Here is a 22,820-nt window from a genome sequence, read left to right as displayed (position 1 = left end):
TGTAACTCTAGAAACACACCATTTATTCATTATCTGATTAATTATCTAATAACCATGAATATTACTCTTGATCTTGCTGAGCTTTTGTTTTTTTCATGGGTAATTTTGTTAGAAACTTTCTTACCTTTAGCCACATGAACCACATGCCAGCAGTGTGATAAGCACTTTCATTCATTATCTCAAGCTTCTGTACCTCCAGAGCCTACAACAATGCGTGGCACATTATGTGTGTTCTATAACTTTAAATAAATGAATAATGCAAAAACAATACATGCTTAATAAGGAAGGAATGGAATTTATTTCCAGTTCTGTGGCCAGAAGCCATTTGTATCTCGTTTGTGTGTCTAGGACCCATTGGAATGCAATGCAGCCAAGTTAATATTCAGACAAACTGCAAACTAATAAATATTAAGTTTCCCTAAGTTTCCTATTGCCTGACGGTACTTCATTGATGTCAGTGCTGAAATGGGCCAGCTCCACATCAGGACATGGTTGGAAAGAGGCTGTGCATTGATCTAAGAAAGAAATCTGATGAAAATATGTTTCCACTGCATTATTCAAGGAGATAGTATACAAAACTCTTTTATACAAGCATACCTCTAAATGTAATCTGAATATTAAATTTTAAATTAGTGCTGTACTTTTATCTCTAAAATGGAACTCAGAAAGGATGGCATAATTCCAAGAAAAAAAAGTTTGGAAACTTCCTTAACAACACTGTTAAGAATTCCTTAACAACAACAACACAGGGAGGTGCTGTTTTAAAATAACTCATGGGTCAAATAGCAACTTTTTGGATATTGGTCACTGTTTTCGTGTGGTCTGTGGAATGGGTCAGAGGGGGACAGTTTTCACACTGAAGGAAAAATATGAATATTCTATTCTTGATGGTAAGTCTAATGAAAGGTAAATGGAGAAAGAAGGCAATTTTGTTTCGTTTCGCACCAGAAGTGTGAAAGGACACATAGACAATCAGACCAAAAATAAATGTTTTGTTTCAAGTAACCAGATACTTGAGGCAAAAGCATTTTTTGTACCTTCCTGTGTGTAAAATTATCTATCTCATTCACATAAAATTGGTTTTGTTACCATTATCGAGATACTTACAAAACAATGGTTTTTATTTTCAGGAGAATAGTGAGTTCATTTCTATTTGTTTGTTGTTTAGTTAGTTGGTTGACTGTTATGAGGGAGCAGGTGGGAAGGCTGGCTAGATAATTGTCCCAATCAATTACTTTCCTCCTGTGTGTAGGGTTGCTCTAAATAAGGATAGTAGAGTGATCAGGCAAGTTACCAAGGTTGCCTGCTTCCCAGGTAATAAACTTCAAATCTGACAAATAGCCATAGGCACTTCATTCTTAATGCCACCAAAATGAATGGTGTCTCTCTAGTTTATTGGATGCTCTACATTAAAAAATGAGACGGAATGTGAGCATAGCTTTAAATTATTAAAATGGAGAAGATTTATGTTCATACCTTGTGTAAACTGGTTTACAGGATACACTCTAAAACACGTAAAAAACAGAAGGTAGCAAAGTAATCATGCTAGTGGTCAAGGGAGATGTTGCTTAAGTTGTGTTTTTGTAATTTGCATAAAAATTTTTATGTTGTGTCGACTAAAATAAACTAGAAATAATTAAAAATCATGCATACTATGTGATTATACATTTAGACTTTTACAGTTGTGTGTGTATTTGGGGAAAAAGACTACAGGTAAATACATCCATATTAATAGTATTTCTGGATTGTGGAATTATGGCATTTTTTTCTTTGAACACTTCAGATTTACAAAGCACTGGATAAGCAGGAAGAATTACTTTTATAATCAGCTATGATGGTAAGTTTGTTTGACGTGCAGTCTCATTTTTCCCATGTAACAAAGGAGTGGGCCTTGACCCAATCAGAGCTAAGTGTTGTTTTTGTTTTAACTCACATCAATCTGTTTATTTCATTTATATGAAAAGCACAGGCATGTCCCAGGTTCATAAAAAGCAAATAAAATCATTGCCCTTTACTCACCTTGCTCTCAATTCAATAAACTAAAAAGAAAGGATATTTATTGTGAAAGGCATGATTATCTATTCTACATATCTATGTTGAGAATATAGCATGTGCAAGGAATTATTCTAGGTGAAACAGGGAATGCAGCAGTGAAAAACACAACCAAAACAACTTCCTTTAAAAAGCTTACATTCTAATGGGAGGAGAAGACATTAGCGCACCAACTACATATTATGCTAGAAGATAATACATGCCATGGAGATTACAAAAAATAAAACTGAGTATGTGAAATGAATTTAGAAAAGGAGTGAAATTGAAAAGTGGCTAGTTGCTAGTCAGGGTAAGCTTTATTGAGATGATATTTGTTTTTTCTTTTTTGATAACTTTTTACAGCTTTATGTTTAATGAATATCAAACATACTGTCAATATTTAAAGTGTAAATGAGATGAATTTAACATGTACATGTGCCCATTAAACAATCACCATGAAAGAGATAGTGAACATATCCAACACACCCAAAGCTTTCCAGTTCCTCTTTGTAGTGCACACTCATACCTCTCAGGTGTGAAGTAGTGAGCCATACGCATACACACACACACACACTGGGCTATCTCATTGTTTCAGGAGCATTTGTTCAAAATGTTATCCTTATGTCCATGCATTGTCTCAGAACTTTATTAAAACAGCTGATATACATGTATGTAACTATATTAGTACTACATTTTCTTAATTACTATAACTTTGTAAGTCTTGAGACCAGGTGCTGTTCTCCAAATTTGTTGCCTTTCAGAGTAACTTGCCATTGTAGGTCCTCTGCATATCTATGTAAATTTCAGAATTTTAGTTTGTCAATTTCTAAAAGAAGAAATCCAGCTATGATTTGATTGGGACTGTTATAGATCAATGTGGGAAGAGTAGACATCTTAACAATATTGAGATTTATGACTTGTGAATTCCATTTATTTGTTATCTTAGCAATATTTTGTAGTTTTCAGATGTTCTGCTTTTTTCAGGTTTATGCCTAATAACTACACATTTTGATATTTATAATAATATCAAAATTTATAATAATATCAAAATTACTGTAGTATTGTAAATGTTTTAATTTTTTTCTCCATTAATTGTCAGGTACCTTTAAATCATAATTTAATTGGATGATACAACTGGATTTTGAAAAAAGTATACATATATGTATATTAAAAGTAATGTATTTTTTTCTGTTTGGCAGACTGACTCTGCTATCATATCATGTATTAGTCCAAATTCACACTGCTGATAAAGACATACTCGAGATTGAGAAGAAAAAGAGGCTTAATTAGACTTACAGTTCCATATGGCTGGGGAGGCCTCAGAATCACGGCAGGAGGAAAAGGCACTTCTTACATGGCAGTGGCAAGAGAAAAATGAGGAAGAAGCAAAAGCAGAAACCCCTGATAAACCCATCAGATCTCGTGAGACTTATTCACTATAACAAGAATAATATGGGAAAGACCAGCCCTCATGATTCAATTACCTCCCTCTGGATCCCTCCCACTACATGTGGGAATTCTGGGAGATACAATTCAAGTTGAGATTTGGGTGGAGACACAGCCAAACCATGTCATATCATAATGTAAAATTGCACTCAGTACCACGCAGCCTCCTCTCAAGGACAATATATCAAAATATATGGCATGTTTCAGTTTATTTAGCATTGCAAAACTGTAAAATTGCACTTACTTTTAGAAACCTGGAATAATAATATAAATGCCAGCTCATAGGCAGATATAAGACCACATATGACAATTTTCTAAATGTCAGTCTAACCACTTTTTAATTCTATATTATCAATGTTTTTCCTCCTCTTGAAACTCACTCTTATTTTAATTTATTTTTTTATTGCAATAGGTTTTTGGGGAACATGTGGTGTTTGGTTACATAAATAAATTCTTTAGTGGTGATTTGTGACATTTTGGTGCACCTATCACCCAAGCAGTATACACTTTACCCAATGTGTAATCTTTTATCCCTCACTTGGCTCCCATGTTTTCCCTCAAGTCCCCAAAGTCCGTTGTATTATTCTTGTGCCTTTGTATCTTCATAGCTTAGCTCCCGCTTACGAGTAAGAATATATGATATTTGGTTTTCCATTCCTGAGTTATTTCACTTAGAATAATAGTCTCCAATTCCATCCAGATTGCTGTGAATGGCATTATTTTATTCCTTTTTATGGCTGAATAGTATTCCATGGAGTATATATATATATATACCAGATTTTCTTTATCCCGTCATTGACGGATGGGTATTTGGGCTGGTTCCATACTTTTGCAATTGCAAATTGTGCTCCTGTAAACATGCATGTGCAAGTGTTTTGTTCATATAATGACTTCTTTTCCTCTAAGTAGATAACTAGTAGTGGGATTGCCGGATCGAATGTAGCCAACTGATCTTCAACAAAGCAAACAGAAACAAAGTGGGGAAAGGACACCCTATTCAACAAATGGTGCTGGGATAATTAGCAAAACACATGTAAAAGAATGAAACTGGATCGTCATCTCTCACCTTACACAAAAATCAACTCAAGATGGATCGAAGACTTAAAGACCCGAAGCCATAAAAATTCTAGAAGATAACATTGGCAAAACACTTGTAGACATTGGTTAGGCAAAGACTTCATAACCACGAACCAAAAGGCAAATGCAACAAAAACAAAGATAAATAGATGGGACTTAATTAAACTAAAAAGCTTCTGCCGCAAAATAAACCATCAGCAGAGTTAACAGACAACCCACAGAGTGGGGGAAAATCTTCAGAATCTATACATCCAACAAAGGACTAATATCCAGAATTTACAAAGAACTCAAATCAGCAAGAACAAAGCGAACAATCCCATCAAAAAGTGGGCTAAGAACATGAATAGACAATTCTCAAAAGAGGAAATGGCCAACCAGCATGGAAAAATGCTCAACATCACTAATTATCAGGGAAATGCAAATCAAAACCACAATGCAATACCACCTTACTCCTACAAGAATGGCCGTAACAAAAAAATAAAAAAAATTAGATGTTGGCGTGGATGTGGTGAAAAGGGAACACTTTTATATGGTTGGTGGAAATGTAAACTAGTACAAGCACTATGGAAAACAGTGTGGAGATTCCTTAAAGAGATGATATTTGAACAAGAACTTGAGGTGAAAGTCGAAAATGTATGGCAATCTGGCAGAAGAGTGTTCCAAGCATATGGAACAGCCTGTGTGACGACTCTGAGGCAGGGATGTGCCTATCATGAGCAAGCAAGAACAAGGAGGCCAGTGTTCCTAAAACAGAATGAGTGAGGAGGACAAATAATAGGTGATGAGGTCAGTGGTAATCGGGGACCAGATACCATGGCCTTGAAGGTTATAGTAAAAACTTTAACTTTTATTTTGGTAAGAGGAGTGAGGTAATCTAGCCTAACATTTTAAAGTATCATGCAGTTGCTGTGAGGAGAATAGATTGTAGCAGGACAAATATACCAGCAGGAAGACCAGTTAGGAATCTAATGCAGTTAACCCAGGTAAGAGATGAGAATGCCTTGGTCAGAGTTGCTAGCAGTAGAAGCAGTGAGAAGTAGTAACATTCTATACATATTTTAAAGATAGAGCCAAAAGCATCTTTTGTCTGTGGAGATGGAGAGGCCTCAAGAATGACTCCAAAGATTTTAACCTCACCACCTGGATGGATGGAGTTGTCATTACTTGAGATAGTGTGTAATATATTTTTGTAAAGCACAGGAAATTCTGGTACATGCAGATTGACATGAGTTTTAAGTATTCTGTTGGAAATAATGAGTCAGCACTGGCTACACAAGTCTGGATTTCAGAAGAAAAAAGGCTTTTTGGCTAGAAATGCAATTTTGGGAATTGTTGGCATACATAGCGTTCTAAAATTTTGTGGACAGATGTCAGGACTTAGGTGTAAGGCATACCAGCTTTTAGAGTTGAGTTCGATGCAGTAAAATCAGCAAAGGGAACTGAGAAGGAGGACTAAACATAGGGTAGGAGGAGTAAGTAAAGCTAGAAATGAAAATCTCTGAAGGAAGAGAGAATGATGAAATGTACCAAATGGGGTCTGTTTGATATAAAATAAGAAGGAGATGAATTAGAGACAGTAAATACAGAAAACTCCTTCAAAGAATTATAAATAGGTAAGAAATGTGCCAGTAAGTAGAACAGAAAGTGTAACAAAAGGAAGAAGGCTCTTGTTTGTTTTGAGAAGAAATAATAACATATTTATTTACTCTTGGGAATGATCTAATAGTGAAAACAAATAGTAAAGGGGAAAGAGAATGTGGGGCAAAGTCCTTGAGTGAGTGTCCTAGTGCTTAACTGAGGTGAGTCCAAGTAGAGAGGCACAGATTAACGTAGATTCTTACAGATAGTGTTGGGATGGGTGGCAGTTCTCTTCTGACTGTTTCAATTTTCTCAGTGCAGAAGGAGGCTAAATTTCAGACTGTACATACATGTATACATTTAACACATTGAGCATATTTTGTGTTCTGAATACTATCCTAGGCCTTGATGTGATTATGTCATCAGATGTTCTTGCCCTCAGAAAATTTGCACTCTAATGAAGATGTACAATTAAACTTAAAAAATTGTAAATGTTATGAGAAATGTTAGATTTCTATGGAAGTATACAAAAAGGGCATTTAATTCACTTGGCCATGGGTGGCACCAGAGAAATCTTCCCTCACAAAGTAATCTCTAAGTTGAAACGTGACTATTGAATAGTGGTAGAGGGGCTGTAAAGGGTACTTCAGATAGAAGGAATAGTGAATTGAAAGGCTGAAATATGAGAGCTAATATGGCAGTTAAAGGAAATGGCAATGACAGTAAAAGTAAAAAGGTTAATGGAAAGAGTAACTGAGGTTGAAAGACTGGCAGGGGCAAGATTATGTATCCATGTAGAAGACTTTGCAATTTCTCCTTTGAACATTTGGAAGGGACTTAAACAGTGAGAAATTATGGACAGATTTGCATTTATACTCTAGAAAGAGGCTTGGCTCAAGTGTGACAAATAGAATGGAGCGAATTGAGGGGAAGTCAAGGAGAGCAGGTGAGAGACTATTTCAGTAGACAAGGTGAGAGGCAGTGTGTTGGAAGACTAGCCGTCATGGTGTTGCAGGAAAGTGGGTCCACTCGAGAATATTCGGGAAGAAGAATCAAGTCGGTGTGAGTAGTGATTGAATGTGGATGGTTGAGTGAAGAAAATCAAGCATCACTAACAGAATATGGCTTGGTGGTAACTTTAAATGAAGTAAGACAACGAGGCTTTGGGGAAAAAGGGCTGGATTAAACCTTTGACAATGCTATGTGATGCCCAAGTGGAGTTTTTGAAAAAGACAGAAATGAGTCTAAAACTCAAGGAAAGTTGTTGTTTGATTGAAATCATAAATTTGGAAGACATCGGCATAGCTATAATTCAGTTTCTAACCAACTACAAAGAAAAAAATAAAAACTTCAAAGAACAAATAGGCCAACAAATTGACATTCAGGTCACTGTTAACTTTTCTTATCACTAAGCCTAAAGGCCATTGTCCTTTTATTCAGGTTTTCCTTTGTTCTTTAGAGGGTGAATTAGCATGTTCCTTTAATGTTTCCATATGGAATTCTCACGCATTTTGAAGTGAAAGGGTTATAAATGTCATACAATATTCCTTGGCATTTTTATTTTCTTCAAGTAAAGAACAATTCACTATAAAGCATTTATAATGATATTGATTTTGTTGGTCATATTCTCCAGCTACTAATTTTCCACAAAAGCTCGCTTGGGGGGAAAAAAAAAAGGAAAAACACTTTTTATTAGGATTTGAGCTTAACTGAGTTAGCTTGTTCATGGCAAAGAAGTCACTTATTGCTGACATGGCCCCTGCTGCTGATAGTCTTTCTCCATAAATCTAGCATGTCCTGTGAAAGGTTAATGCTGCAGTTTAGCAGCCAATTCCATCCAAAGTGTAGTGAAAATTAGCATACTTTTTTTTTTTACTTAGTTATGTGTATGCATATCAAGAGTCTTTTTAAAATTCAGACTCCAAATAATCCAACATTAAATAAATAAAAATAATTGATTGTGTTACGTATTATGCTAGAGTTTTATATTCCTAAACTCATTTAAGTTTCTCAATCATACTTTCCAATTGGTATTGTTATCTTTAATGATGTAGATGAAGAAAATGGGTGCCTGAAAGGTGGGTCTTTCTCCAGAAGTGAGAAATAAGTCATAATTCCCAAGTCCAAAACGTCAACAAAAATGCAAAACATTATGGATAAAAATACTCTATGAGGGCTTGAACATTCGTCATTGTGCAAGCAGAGAGTCATTGAGAACTGGCTCTGAGAATCCCAAGAATTTTTCTTGCTGTCCTTTTGTTTATTGTCATTGTGTGCATTTCCCCAATGCTTTGGGAATAATTTGGAGTCTTTACAATGAAAGATGAGATCTTTATTGTGACAAGACAGCAATCTAATTTATCTCTGACATGGTTCCCCCTTTACCCAGCATAAATAGAGTGCCGGCTCAATGATGTCATTCCCTATAATGTAGAATATCAAACAAGGAAGAAGTCATTTGGGGTCTGCACTGGGGAAAACAATGAACAATGTCTTTCGGTTTCTTGTGAGCACTACTGCAAAGGTTCCTAAATTTATCCCTAGCGTTTCCAAAAGGTAGAGATTGAGTATTGCACAGAACTAGTGTAACTAGCCTCTCAGGATCATTCTAAAGATAAAATCAGATAATTTGAGTAATTAGATCTAGCACAGTGACTTGAACTTAATATATTCTTATTTTTTTCTTTCTATTTTTTTCTGTTTCTAGGTTGATTACTTCAGGCTAGAAAAATACCTTTGAATTTTGAAAGAAAATCTCTCTCTCTCTCTCTCTCTCTGTGTGTGTGTGTGTGTGTGTGTGTGTGTATGTGTTTGCAACGTTGGCTCTCTAAAAGGAAAAGTATAAAATTTTCTAGTTTCAGTTTTCTGTACCCTAAAATGTTACGGTACTAAGATTTAGATGTTAATTTCATCTAGGTCTAGATGTTAATTTCTTTTTTTTTTTCATTTTATCTTTTTTTTTTATTTTTATTTTTATTATCATACTTTAGGTTTTAGGGTACATGTGCACAATGTGCAGGTTTGTTACATATGTATCCATGTGCCGTGTTGATTTCCTGCACCCATTAACTTGTCATTTAGCATTAGGTATATCTCCTAATGCTGTCCCTCCCCCCTCCCCCAACCCCACAGCAGTCCCTGGAGCGTGATGTTCCCCTTCCTGTGTCCATGAGTTCTCATTGTTCAATTCCCACCTATGAGTGAGAACATGCGGTGTTTGGTATTTTGTCCTTGCGATAGTTTACTGAGAATGATGTTTTCCACTTTCATCCATGTCCCTACAAAGGACATGAACTCATCATTTTTTATGGCTGCATAGTATTCCATGGTGTATATGTGCCACATTTTCTTAATCCAGTCTATCGTTGTTGGACATTTGGGTTGGTTCCAAGTCTTTGCTATTGTGAATAGTACCACAACAAACATACGTGTGCATATGTCTTTATAGCAGCATGATTTATAGTCCTTTGGGTATATACCCAGTAATGGGATGGCTGGGTCAAATGGTATTTCTAGTTCTAGATCCCTGAGGAATCGCCACACTGACTTCCACAATGGTTGAACTCGTTTACAGTCCCACCAACAGTGTAAAAGTGTTCCTATTTCTCCACATCCTCTCCAGCACCTGTTGTTTCCTGATTTTTTAATGATGGCCATTCTAACTGGTGTGAGATGGTATCTCACTGTGGTTTTGATTTGCATTTCTCTGATGGCCAGTGATGATGAGCATTTCTTCATGTGTTTTTTGGCTGCATAAATGTCTTCTTTTGAGAAGTGTCTGTTCATGTCCTTTGCCCACTTTTTGATGGGGTTGTTTGTTTTCTTCTTGTAAATTTGTTTCAGTTCATTGTAGATTCTGGATATTAGCCCTTTGTCAGATGAGTAGGTTGTGAAAATTTTCTCCCATTCTGTAGGTTGCCTGTTCACTCTGATGGTAGTTTCTTTTGCTGTGCAGAAGCTCTTTAGTTTAATTAGATCCCATTTGTCAATTTTGGCTTTTGTTGCTATTGCTTTTGGTGTTTTAGACATGAAGTCCTTGCCCATGCCTATGTCCTGAATGGTATTGCCTAGGTTTTCTTGTAGGATTTTAATGGTTTTAGGTCTAACATTTAAGTCTTTAATCCATCTTGAATTAATTTTTGTATAAGGTGTAAGGAAGGGATCCAGTTTCAGCTTTCTACATATGGCTAGCCAGTTTTCCCAGCACCATTTATTAAATAGGGAATCCTTTCCCCGTTGCTTGTTTTTGTCAGGTTTGTCAAAGATCAGATAGTTGTAGATATGTGGCATTATTTCGGAGAGCTCTGTTCTGTTCCATTGATCTATGTCTCTGTTGTGGTACCAGTACCATGCTGTTTTGGTTACTGTAGCCTTGTAGTATAGTTTGAAGTCAGGTAGTGTGATGCCTCCAGCTTTGTTCTTTGGCTTAGGATTGACTTGGTGATGCGGGCTCTTTTTTGGTTCCATATGAACTTTAAAGTAGTTTTTTCCAATTCTGTGAAGAAAGTCATTGGTAGCTTGATGGGGATGGCATTGAATCTATAAATTACCTTGGGCAGTATGGCCATTTTCACGATATTGATTCTTCCAAGCCATGAGCATGGAATGTTCTTCCATTTGTTTGTATCCTCTTTTATTTCATTGAGCAGTGGTTTGTAGTTCTCCTTGAAGAGGTCCTTCACATCCCTTGTAAGTTGGATTCCTAGGTATTTTATTCTCTTTGAGGCAATTGTGAATGGGAGTTCACTCATGATTTGGCTCTCTGTTTGTCTGTGATTGGTGTACAAGAATGCTTGTGATTTTTCTACATTGATTTTGTATCCTGAGACTTTGCTGAAGTTGCTAATCAGCTTAAGGAAATTTTGGGCTGAGACGATTGGGTTTTCTAGATATACAATCATGTCATCTGCAAACAGGGACAATTTGACTTCCTCTTTTCCTAATTGAATACCCTTTATTTCCTTCTCCTGCCTGATTGCTCTGGCCAGAACTTCCAGCACTATGTTGAATAGGAGCGGTGAGAGAGGGCATCCTTGTCTTGTGCCAGTTTTCAGAGGGAATGCTTCCAGTTTTTGCCCATTCAGTATGATATTGGCTGTGGGTTTGTCATAGATAGCTCTTATTATTTTGAGATACGTCCCATCAATACCTAATTTATTGAGAGTTTTTAGCATGAAGGGATGTTGAATTTTGTCAAAGGCCTTTTCTGCATCTATTGAGATAATCATGTGGTTTTTGTCTTTGGTTCTGTTTATATGCTGGATTACATTTATTGATTTGCATATGTTGAACCAGCCTTGTGTCCCAGGGATGAAGCCCACTTGATCATGGTGGATAAGCTTTTTGATGTGCTGCTGGATTCGGTTTGCCAGTAGTTTATTGAGGATATTTGCATCAATGTTCATCAAGGATATTGGTCTGAAATTCTCTTTTTTGGTTATGTCTCTGCCAGGCTTTGGTATCAGGACGATGCTGGCTTCATAAAATGTGTTAGGGAGGATTCCCTCTTTTTCTATCAATTGGAATAGTTTCAGAAGGAATGGTACCACTTCCTCCTTGTACCTCTGGTAGAATTCGGCTGTGAATCCATCAGGTCCTGGTCTCTTTTTGGTTGGTAAGCTATTGATTATTGCCTCAATTTCAGAACCTGTTATTGGTCTATTCAGAGATTCAACTTCTTCCTGGTTTAGTCTTGGGAAGGTGTATTTGTTGAGGAATTTATCCATTTCTTCTAGATTTTCTAGTTTATTTGCATAGAGGTGTTTGTAGTATTCTCTGATGGTAGATTGTATTTCTGTGGGATCGGTGGTGATATCCCCTTTTTCATTTTTTATTGCATCTATTTGATTCTTTTCTCTTTTCTTCTTTATTAGTCTTGCTAGCGGTCTATCAATTTTGTTGATCGTTTCAAAAAACCAGCTCCTGGATTCATTAATTTTTTGAAGGGTTTTTTGTGTCTCTATTTCCTTCAGTTCTGCTCCGATTTTGGTTATTTCTAGCCTTCTGCTAGCTTTTGAATGTGTTTGCTCTTGCTTTTCTAGTTCTTTTAATTGTGATGTTAGGGTGTCAATTTTGGATCTTTCCTGCTTTCTCTTGTGGGCATTTAGTGCTATAAATTTCCCTCAACACACTGCTTTGAACGTGTCCCAGAGATTCTGGTATGTTGTGTCTTTGTTCTCGTTAGTTTCAAAGAACATCTTTATTTCTGCCTTCATTTCATTATGTACCCAATAGTCATTCAGGAGCAGGTTGTTCAGTTTCCATGTAGTTGAGCAGTTTTGAGTGAGTTTCTTAATCCTGAGTTCTGGTTTGATTGCACTGTGGTCTGAGAGACACTTTGTTATAATTTCTGTTCTTTTACATTTGCTGAGGAGAGCTTTACTTCCAACTATGTGGTCAATTTTGGAATAGGTGTGGTGTGGTGCTGAAAAAAATGTATATTCTGTTGATTTGGGGTGGAGAGTTCTGTAGATGTCTATTAGGTCCACTTTGTGCCGAGCTGAGTTCAATTCCTGGATATCCTTGTTAACTTTCTGTCTTGTTGATCTGTCTAATGTTGAGAGTGGGGTGTTAAAATCTCCGATTATTATTGTGTGGGAGTTTAAGTCCCTTTGTAGGTCACTGAGGACTTGCTTTGTGAATCTGGGTGCTCCTGTATTGGGTGCATATATATTTAGGATAGTTAGCTCTTCTTGTTGAATTGATCCCTTTACCATTATGTAATGGCCTTCTTTGTCTCTTTTGATCTTTGTTGGTTAAAAGTCTATTTTATCAGAGACTAGGATTGCAACCCCTGCCTTTTTTTGTTTTCCATTTGCTTGATAGATCTTCCTCCATCCCTTTATTTTGAGTCTATGTGTGTCTCTGCACGTGAGATGAGTTTCCTGAATACAGCACACTGATGGGTCCTGACTCCTTATCCAGTTTGCCATCTGTGTCTTTTGATTGGAGCATTTAGCCCATTTACATTTAACGTTAATATTGTTATGTGTGAATCTGATCCTGTCATTATGATGTTAGTTGGTTATTTTGCTCATTAGTTGATGCAGTTTCTTCCTAGCCTCTATGGTCTTTACAATTTGGCATGTTTTTGCAGTGGCTGGTACCGGTTTTTCCTTTCCATGTTTAGTGTTTCCTTCAGGAGCTCTTTTAGGGCAGGCCTGGTGGTGACAAAATCACTCAGCGTTTGCTTGTCTGTAAAGTATTTTATTTCTCCTTCACTTATGAAGCTTAGTTTGGCTGGATATGAAATTCTGGGTTGAAAATTCTTTTCTTTAAGAATGTTAAATATCGGCCCCCACTCTCTTCTGGCTTGTAGAGTTTCTGCCGATAGATCAGCTGTTAGTCTGATGGGCTTCCCTTTGTGGGTAACCCGACCTTTCTCTCTGGCCACCCTTAACATTTTTTCCTTGATTTCAACTTTGGTGAATCTGACAATTATGTGTCTTGGAGTTGCTCTTCTCAAGGAGTATCTTTGTGGCGTTCTCTGTATTTCCTCAATTTGAATGTTGGCCTGCCTTGCTAGATTGGGGAAGTTCTCCTCGATAATATCTTGCGGAGTGTTTTCCAACTTGGTTCCATTCTCCCTGTCATTTTCAGGTACACCAATCAGACATAGGTTTGGTCTTTTCACATAGTCCCAAATTTCTTGGAGGCTTTGTTCATTTCTTTTTATTCTTTTTTCTCTAAACTTCCCTTCTCGTTTCATTTCATTCATTTCATCTTCCATCAGCGATACCCTTTCTTCCAGTTGATCGCATCTGCTACTGAGGCTTCTGGAATCTTCACGTAGTTCTCGATACTTGGCTTTCAGCTCCATCAGCTCCTTTAAGCCCTTTTCTCCATTGGTTATTCTAGTTATCCATTCATCTAATTTTTTTTCAAAGTTTTTAACTTCTTTGCTATTGTTTTGAATTTCCTCCCATAGCTCAGAGTAGTTTGATTGTGTGAAGCCTTCTTCTCTCAACTCGTCAAAGTCATCCTCCATCCAGCTTTGTTCCATTGCTGGTGAGGAACTGCATTCCTTTGGAGGAGGAGAGGTGCTCTGCTTTTTAGAGTTTCCAGTTTTTCTGCTCTGTTTTTTCCCCATCTTTGTGGTTTTATCTACTTTTGGTCTTTGATGATGGTGATGTACAGATGGGTTTTTGGTGTGGATGTCCTTTCTGTTTGTTAGTTTTCCTTCTACCAGACAGGACCCTCAGCTGCACGTCTGTTGGAGTTTGCTAGAGGTCCATTCCAGACCCTGTTTGGCTGGGTGTCAGCAGCGGTGGCTGCAGAACAGCAGATTTTCGTGAGACCACAAATTCAGCTGTCTGATAGTTCCTCTGGATGTTTTGTCTCAGAGGAGTACCCGGCGGAGTGAGGTGTCAGTCTGTCCCTACTGGGGGGGTGCCTCCCAGTTAGGCTGCTCAGGGGTGAGGGACCCGCTTTAGGAGGCAGTCTGTCCATTCTCAGATCTCCAGCTGTGTGCTGGGAGAACCACTACTCTCTTCAAAGCTGTCAGTCAGACAGGGACATTTAAGTCTGTGGAGGTTCCTGCTGACTTTTTGTTTGTCTGTGCCCTGCCCCCAGAGGTGGAGCCTACAGAGGCAGGCAGGCCTCCTTGAGCTGTGGTGGGCTCCACCCAGTTCGAGCTTCCTGGCTGCTTTGTTTACCTAAGCAAGCCTGGGCAATGGCGGGCGCCCCTCCCCCAGCCTCGTTGCCGCCTTGCAGCGTGATCTCAGAACTGCTGTGCTAGCAATCAGCGAGACTCCGTGGGCATAGGACCCTCCAAGCCAGGTGCGGGACACAATCTCCTAGTGTGCCATTTTCCAGGCTCATTGGAAAAGCGCAGTATTAGGGTGGGACTGATCCAATATTCCAGGTGCCGTCTGTTACCCCTTTCTTTGACGAGGAAAGGGAACTCCCTGACCCCTTGCGCTTCCCGAGTGAGGCAATGCCTCGCCCTGCTTCGGCTAGCACACAGTGCGCTTCACTGACTGTCCTGCACCCACTGTTTGGCACTCCCTAGTGAGATGAAACCGGTACCTCAAACGGAAATGCAGAAATCACCCGTCTTCTGTGTCACTCAGGCTCCTAGATGTTAATTTCATCTAGGCCTGGAAAGAATAAAACAAACTTTCAAATCTGCTGAAGTCAAAAGATTAAAGTATCTGTGCTAAAAATACATAAACAAAAACAGCAACAACCACAATATTCTAATGAAATGTAATAAGTGTAAAATAAACATATAAAATAAAAAAGAGAAAACAATAGAAAGGAATAAGCTAGCAGAAGCTTTAAGCAATGTTACCCAATGAGAGTTTTGAAGGAATTTTGGAATTTTCATGAGTTTATATGAAAAAGTGTAAGTTTAGGAAAGAGAGAAAATTATGGGCAGATACAGAAGGCATAAGCCATGTAGCATGTTTGGGAAACTTCACAGAATTTGAAACTGGTGAAATGAAAAGGCCAAAATTCTACATTGAGGCTGGGTTCTGATTGTGGTCTACCTTCTATGCAAAGGAACTGGACTTCTTCCTCAAAACAGGGAGAACCTTTGGAGAGCTGCAAACATAGGAATGCCTGGATCTGGCCTAGACTTAAAAATTAATTTTGAATCAGGGTAGAGTTGCTCAAATTCAAAGACAAGTTTCATTCTTGACTCATCTCCACCCCTTACAACCTCCCATATCAAATGAACACAACAATCTGTTCATTTTACTCATTAAATATATTTTGAACCTGCCTCTTCCTCTCTACTCCTTCTGACACAATCCTGATATGAGCCACCATCACATGTCATTTGGATCTTTTACCTCGTTATCTGAGTTGTCTCTCAAGAAACCCTTTATCCCCAGATCCAATCTATACCACACCTAAAGGTCTTTTTAAACTACAAATCTGATCATGTCACTCCTTTGTTTAAAACCATTCAATGCCTTCTTCTAACACTTAAAACTGTGCAAAATAACCTACAAGGCCCAGAGAAATCTGGATACATTCTACGTCTTCAGGTCTACTCTGTACCACTGATCCCCTGGCTTCCCAAACTCCAGCCCTATCACACTTTGCTCAGCCCTTGTCTGCAACAATACTAATTCTGCCTAGATGCTACTCTTCCTGATTGGAACACCTCTTCCCAACATCACCTAGCAACATCAACCCTGCCTTCCCTTCAGCTTCAGACTGCTTTTTCCCTACCCCTCATCATGCCTGCAGTTACCTATCCAATGCTTATCTTCCTGGCTCAACTGGAAATATGCAGGGACCTTGTCTTGTTTGCTGGTGAAACCAACATTAATAGCATAGCACCCATCGTGTTGTAGATACTTAATGAGATTCTACCAAACAAACTTGTTGAATAAATGAATAAAGTGACTTGCTGTCACTGTACTACAAAGCCACAGAAAACATCATCTCTTGTCCTCAGAGAACTCACAATCTAGCAGGTGAGAGAATAATGAACAAAACATGAGTCGATGTTTTATCCTCCTTCATAGGGACAAGCAGGGGCCATGATAACACAGAGGAAAGAGCGAATAAAGAAAAATCTTTGTGGCAGAGGTTTAAATTAGTTCTGAGAGGAAGCATTGAAGACACTGTAGTCAGGCTGTCAGAACCTCAGGAAAAGGAAGAAGGAGGCAAGGATGCGTGCAATATAAAATCATGAATCATTCTTGTCCCTGGACCCAATAATTACATATTTGAGTATTCGATGGTGACATCAAAAAGCACAGAGTACAGTAATAGGTTTATTTCTCTGAAGTAGAAATAAGTGTGAATTTTCCGTGCTGTGAAGTTGGTGTGCAGAGTGGTTACTTTGGTAGTTAGTGAGCCCAATTGTCTGCCAAACATCCTTATTGCTTAATGGTATCATGGTTTTAAAATGTATTGCCATACACACATTCATAGTTCAATTTACTACATCTGATATGTTGTCTATGGTATGTAGATACTCGAATATCTTACAGCATAACTATTAATTTGAAGAAGCCCAATCTAAATGTTAAAATATATATCATGTATACCTAGTAAACGTATACACGCTCACATATGTATAGTCTTATGAATAGAGTACATAGTAATAAAATAATCCTATTATCTTATACTACACTAAATATTTTTCACACATTATCTAATATTATTTTCACAATATTCCCCAAGATACTGATGTTAATATATCCATTATACAGTTTAGGAAACTAAAGGTTTGATAGGTTAAGTAACATGTCCTTTACCTGAGGGTTAGAACGAGGATTTTAACTCATGTTTTCCAGCTCCATAGCACATTCCTTAATATGATACACCGCCAAAATAAATACATTAGATATTCAATTATACACTGGAAATGAAGAAAAATATTAAGGTTTTTCAATGCAATAAATGAGAGAGGCAATATTCTTATGGCATGGTTATGGCAGATAACAATAATGGTCCTTAAGATTCAAAGGCAACCTCCTGCATGTGTGTTGAGTTTGTTGGTTTTACTTTCAGTAGGAAGCACAGCCTGCATGACTAAGCTTTCCCACTGCTGTGAGATTAATTTCAGGTATCAGAGGTGTACTGGTGTGCACTGATGGCCGGATCTAATGCTCCTGGAGGCACACCTATTCCTCATGTCATGCTCAGTCTTTTCTGTTGCCCTTCCATGTGTAAAATAGATTAAGCTTTCTTGGTATTGTCTTATAAAATATATAACAGAGAACTTAAAGTGAAATTGCTTTGTATTGCAGAATAAAGGAAAAAAGCCAGATGAGAGTAATTGCAAATATGCATATTCTTTTCATGTTTGAGGGCTTATTCTTTTATTTAAAAAAACATTAAAACATCTGTCCCACTCTAGGCCCTTTATATAAGTTGATTCATCCTTGCAGATCAGAAGGCCAGTGATAATAGCAAAAGTACAGGGATGTTTAAGACTTTCCCAGTAACTTTACAACTCTCTTCTCTATCTCTTATTCTTTGCTTTTCTACATATACATTTCCATTGGTCCACTGCTCCCATTTAGCTCATGAGACATCCTACCAGACCTGTGATCTGATTGGTCCCTAGGTTAAGTGTAATGAAAGTTTTAGAGAAAGGCTTCACCACAGACCACTTCTAGACTTAGTCTGACTGCCTATCCTGATGTTCTTCCCATCAGTGTGGGCAGATTGCACATATTAATAATGCTTGGTGCCAGGGATTGTGGTAATAAGACACCTACATGAGAAGAGGCAGAGCTTGTTTAGTCACTTATTGTATCAGAGCTTTCTTTTTTTTTTTCTTTTTTTCTTTTAGGCACTTTTTATTTTCCAAAAAAAAAATTGTCGTTAATATATAAACATCTCATTCTCTCAAAAAAAGTCTACAATTACACAGCTGTTTGCTCCATTATTTGCATAGGAAATGACCACAATACAAAAATAAGAGGGAAAAAGAAGCAAAACAAAAACTGATTTATGCTTTTCATGTAGGTGTGTTTCCACGTATAAACATTTTGAAGCCTCTTACAAAATTATTTACATCGTTTGTCATCTATTTGCATCTTTGAAGAGCAACTTTTCTAACAAACAAAACCATAATTTATCAAGTTATGAAAAATGTCTTCTAAAAAAACGTACTATATGACCACAAAATAAATAAACAATATTTTAAAAACAAAATTAAATTTTCATTTCAGTTAAGACCCCTTTTGGCATTTTGCTTATTTATTCTGCCCTTTGGTTAACAGCATCAGCATCACATTACTGTTTTATATTGCATATCTGTAGCACTTGCTTCCTTAAGTTTTCAACATACTTATATTTAAAGGCAGACACTGAGTCACTATTAATAGATTAACTAAACTGCACTGTAATTTAGATAAAATTACTGTGTCTCACCGTATATTACATGCAAAATCCACATAAATTGTCCTTTAACCAACAGTGCTGCATGAGCGAACATCTCGATATATGAAAACTGCATCATCAGTTCAACGTTTCGGTACATGAAACTGCATCATAAATGCAACATTGTCATATGTGAAAACGACATCCTAAGTCCTTCTTTTTAAAAATGACATTGTGTTTAGCTTATCGTAAGAGGTTGAACTTTTGTATTTTGTAACTATCTTTAAGCTCTTCAGTTTATAATTCATATAAAATGCCTTTTGTATTTAAAATAATCCTATTTTAATCAGTGCATGAAATTTGCTTTTTTAAAATTCATTTGAATGATTATCCCTTCCCTCTAGAGAAATGATTTTGGTAATGTTGAGAGGTACCTTACCACAAATCCTAACTGTAAGTGTATTCATGGTTATTTTCAAAAGAATTATGACTTTTCCCCAAAAGAATCCTAAAAAACTTGTAATAAACCTATAAAGCTGATTTGCATATTTACAAAATTTTGAATAGCAAATATAGGCAACTCATATATGTATATATTTTTTAAAAACCCACATATTTGTTCAATGGTTATTTGTGAATTGCCAGGTACACTGTATCTCTAAGGAATTACCTACTATTGAAAAAAACTACTCAATGCCAAGTAAAATCTTGACATACAATCCATTCTTCTTCTGGTGCCTGCCAACTGATTTGTTTACTGAACACTGTCACATTAAATGACGGTGCCTAGGTAAAAACGCTGCACACACTCCCCTCCACCCCCACCCCTTACCCACGTTGAGATGTGGCTGCCTGTCATGACATAAGATCTGCTTGAGTAAAGCCATATACATTACAGCAAGCATTCTAGATTCTTAAAATGACCAAACATTTTGGTATTAATACAATGTATTCCCTGTTTTCTCAAATATACACAATATACATTTCCAATTTTAGTTGTGGTTTTGTTTTTGTTTTTGTTTTTTTGTTTTTATATAGGAACAGTTAGGTCTGTCGTTTGGGAGGGAGCCCAGGGGACCTGGAACGGGTCACACGGGCAGTGCTCAGTTCTGGTGCCTCTTCATATGCAGGGCCAGGTGGTCAGAGCGCGAGAAGCTGCGGTTGCACACCCCGCACTGGAAGGGCTTGGCGCCTGTGTGCTTCCGGTAGTGGCAGTTCAGCTCATCCGATCGCGCGTACCTCCAGTCACAGCCTTCCCAGGTACACTTGTATGGCATTTCACCAGTGTGAGTCCTCAGGTGAGCTTTTAAATGAGAAGACTTGGTACAAGCTTTTGTGCAACCAGGGTAATCGCAGTAGTGGATGCGTCGTTTCTCCAAATCGGGGTTACTCCTTCTGTTGTATCTGACAGGTTGGATGTTTTGTGAGTTAACTGGCAGGGTGGTGGGTAAATTTGGATTGTGAATTGCCCGTTTAGAAGCAATTGTAGCAGCATAGGATGGAGGTGGGGTTAAACTTTGGAGCATCTCTGCTTGTCTATCTGGACTTCCAGGCTCTGAGCTTGGTGGTGACGGGGGAAAGTAAGTGGCCTGTTGTGGAAGACTGACTTGGCATTGTGTATGTGCAAGGGGGCATGCCCTGGAATTGTTTCACTGCAGTCTGCGGAACAGCAGAGGTGTGTGTGTTAAGGCCTGCCATGGCAGCTGACATAGAAACATTAAGAGTGTCCATTGCTGCTGTCTGGTTTGTAAAACTGAGCATATCTAGATCCGGTGTATTCAGTAGCTGGTACAGGTGGCCCTGCTGGGGAGGGACAGAAAGATGAAGATCTGGTGTAGGAAGTTCTTGTTTGATAAAAATATTGTTCACCTCTGGAGCTGCGGTCTGGTATGAGCTGAATATACTGGTGAACTCAGGGAGGGCCTGGGTCGGGGCCGGAGGAGGGGCAGTCCTTTCACTCTGGTGGCTGAAAATGGCAACAGGTTCTGTCTTGATGTGTGTTACGCACAGTCTCTGGGATTTGTAGAGGCCAGTTCTCAGGTGAGTGATGTCAGGGAGGAGGACGTTCCTGTTGATAGTGTAAGGTACCCTTCAGTGTCAGTGAAGAACTGGTCTACGACTGAGGCACTGTCTCGTCTATACTTTTTATGCTCTGGAATTATAGCAACTGGAGGAAGCTGAGGTGTCAGATACTTCTCCATTTCACATCTTGTCTGGACCAGCTCCTCTGGAGGCAGCCGCGGGCCGGCGGCGGGCGGCTGGGCGGGCTGTGGGGCCTGCGCGGGCGCGGGCTGCGCCTGCGGGCGGTGGTGCGCGTGCTTCAGCTCCTCGCCGGGGAAGAGCGCCGCGTCGCGGGCCGGATTCGCGGCGCCCAGCACCGGCTTGAGCTGCGCGAACAAGGGCTCGTCCTGCGGCGCCGGCGGCTGGGGCACGGGTCCCAGGCGGGCGCTCATGCTCAGCACCCGCGTAGCCATGGGCACTCGGGGGCGCGGCTCCGGGCGCGGGTCGGGCGCACTGCCCACCTCACCCACGCTGGCTTGGGCCGGCGAGCTCAGAGCAGCGCTGCCAGCGGAGGAGGGGAGGTTTCGGGTGGACTTCTCAGACAGCAGCAGGCAGTTTTCGAAGGCGCGCACGAAAAGCAAAACTGTTCCGCTCTTCCACAGGTAAACGCCAACGTCCTCCTGGCGGCCACTTTCTCCCGCCCCGCCCCACCGCGCTCTCAGGCTCCCCGGAGCCCGCTCCCGCCACCGCCGACCTCCGCGAGAGAACTGCGAACGCGCGTACCACCTGCCCCGCTGCTCTTTATCAGAGCTTTCTAAAGCAAGGGAATCAGCCATCATCACTGTGTTAGCTGGAAACTCATAGGTAGGCAGGGAAGTGGAAAACATCATAGTGAACAGAAGAGAAGGGTTCAGGTATGCTTTGATTGGATGTGGTTGGCATGAAGAAGCTGCAGTTGCACTAATTAGAAGCAGGGCATCCTCTGTAATTGGTTTGGGGAGCATATTGGCTTTTTCTGGTTGGTTCTGAGGTGGAAGCAAAAATAAGGGAAGCTATAGTCATTGAACAAATCTTATCTGTTCTGGGTCAGTTGCTGCAGAGCTTTTGGTTTGGTTTCCTGGGGCTGATTGCTGCTGAGATTAGGGATCAGAGTACAGGGGTGATATTGGTTGGAAAGTGGAACCTTTATGGGGAAGAATCAAGGGAGGATTCAGCCATCCCCGATTTTGAAGGATTAGTAGAAGTTTGCCAAATATCCAAACAAGGGAAGTTGTCACAGAGAGAACAGCAGGCACAGAAGTGTAAAACAACAAGGCATGTGAAAGGGGCCTGACTATATTTTGGAGTTTTGAGAATATGACTAGGGCCAAGTCCCACAGAGCCTTATCCACAAGGCAAAGGAGTTCAATTAACCCTAAAACAAATAAGGATCTAGAAGGAATTTACAGCCCAGAAGTAGTGCTGTCAAGCTTGCTAAGTGACAAAATATGCTGGACAGGGGGTAGCTATTTGTGAAAAAGGCCTTGGGATATCTAGGACTCAATGACTAGAGCAACAGTCAAGCCAAGGTCAGTAACAAGATACTGGGATGAACAATACCACGTCAGGTAGACAGGATTGTAGGAGTACTGGAAACAAGATTTAAATTCAGGACATAGACAAGTCACGTGAGGTAGTAGCACACAGAAACAAGAACTTACCCTCATGAGGCTATTTTAAAAGGCCTTAATATGAACGATTCTGCTCATAATGGTGAACATCTTTAAAGTGCTGCTCAGCACCTGACATGTAAGACTGAACTGGATGCACATTTTGAATATGCAAAACTCTTTGCAAAGATAATTGTAATTGTCCCGTTTCTATTATTAGTGTTTATAATTACAACACAAGAA

At 39.1% G+C, this 22,820-nt stretch overlaps 1 pseudogene; it reads right to left on the bottom strand.

The window, feature by feature from the left end:
• Positions 1 to 19,931: 19,931 nt before the first annotated feature.
• LOC129480270 (Krueppel-like factor 5) lies at positions 19,932 to 21,401 on the bottom strand (annotated as a pseudogene).
• Positions 21,402 to 22,820: the final 1,419 nt, after the last annotated feature.

Source organism: Symphalangus syndactylus, chromosome 4 (assembly GCF_028878055.3).
Source record: "Symphalangus syndactylus isolate Jambi chromosome 4, NHGRI_mSymSyn1-v2.1_pri, whole genome shotgun sequence".
Taxonomy (NCBI): domain Eukaryota; kingdom Metazoa; phylum Chordata; class Mammalia; order Primates; family Hylobatidae; genus Symphalangus; species Symphalangus syndactylus.
Note: the sequence above shows the minus strand (reverse complement) of the source record. Positions and strands in the feature narration are given on the sequence as shown.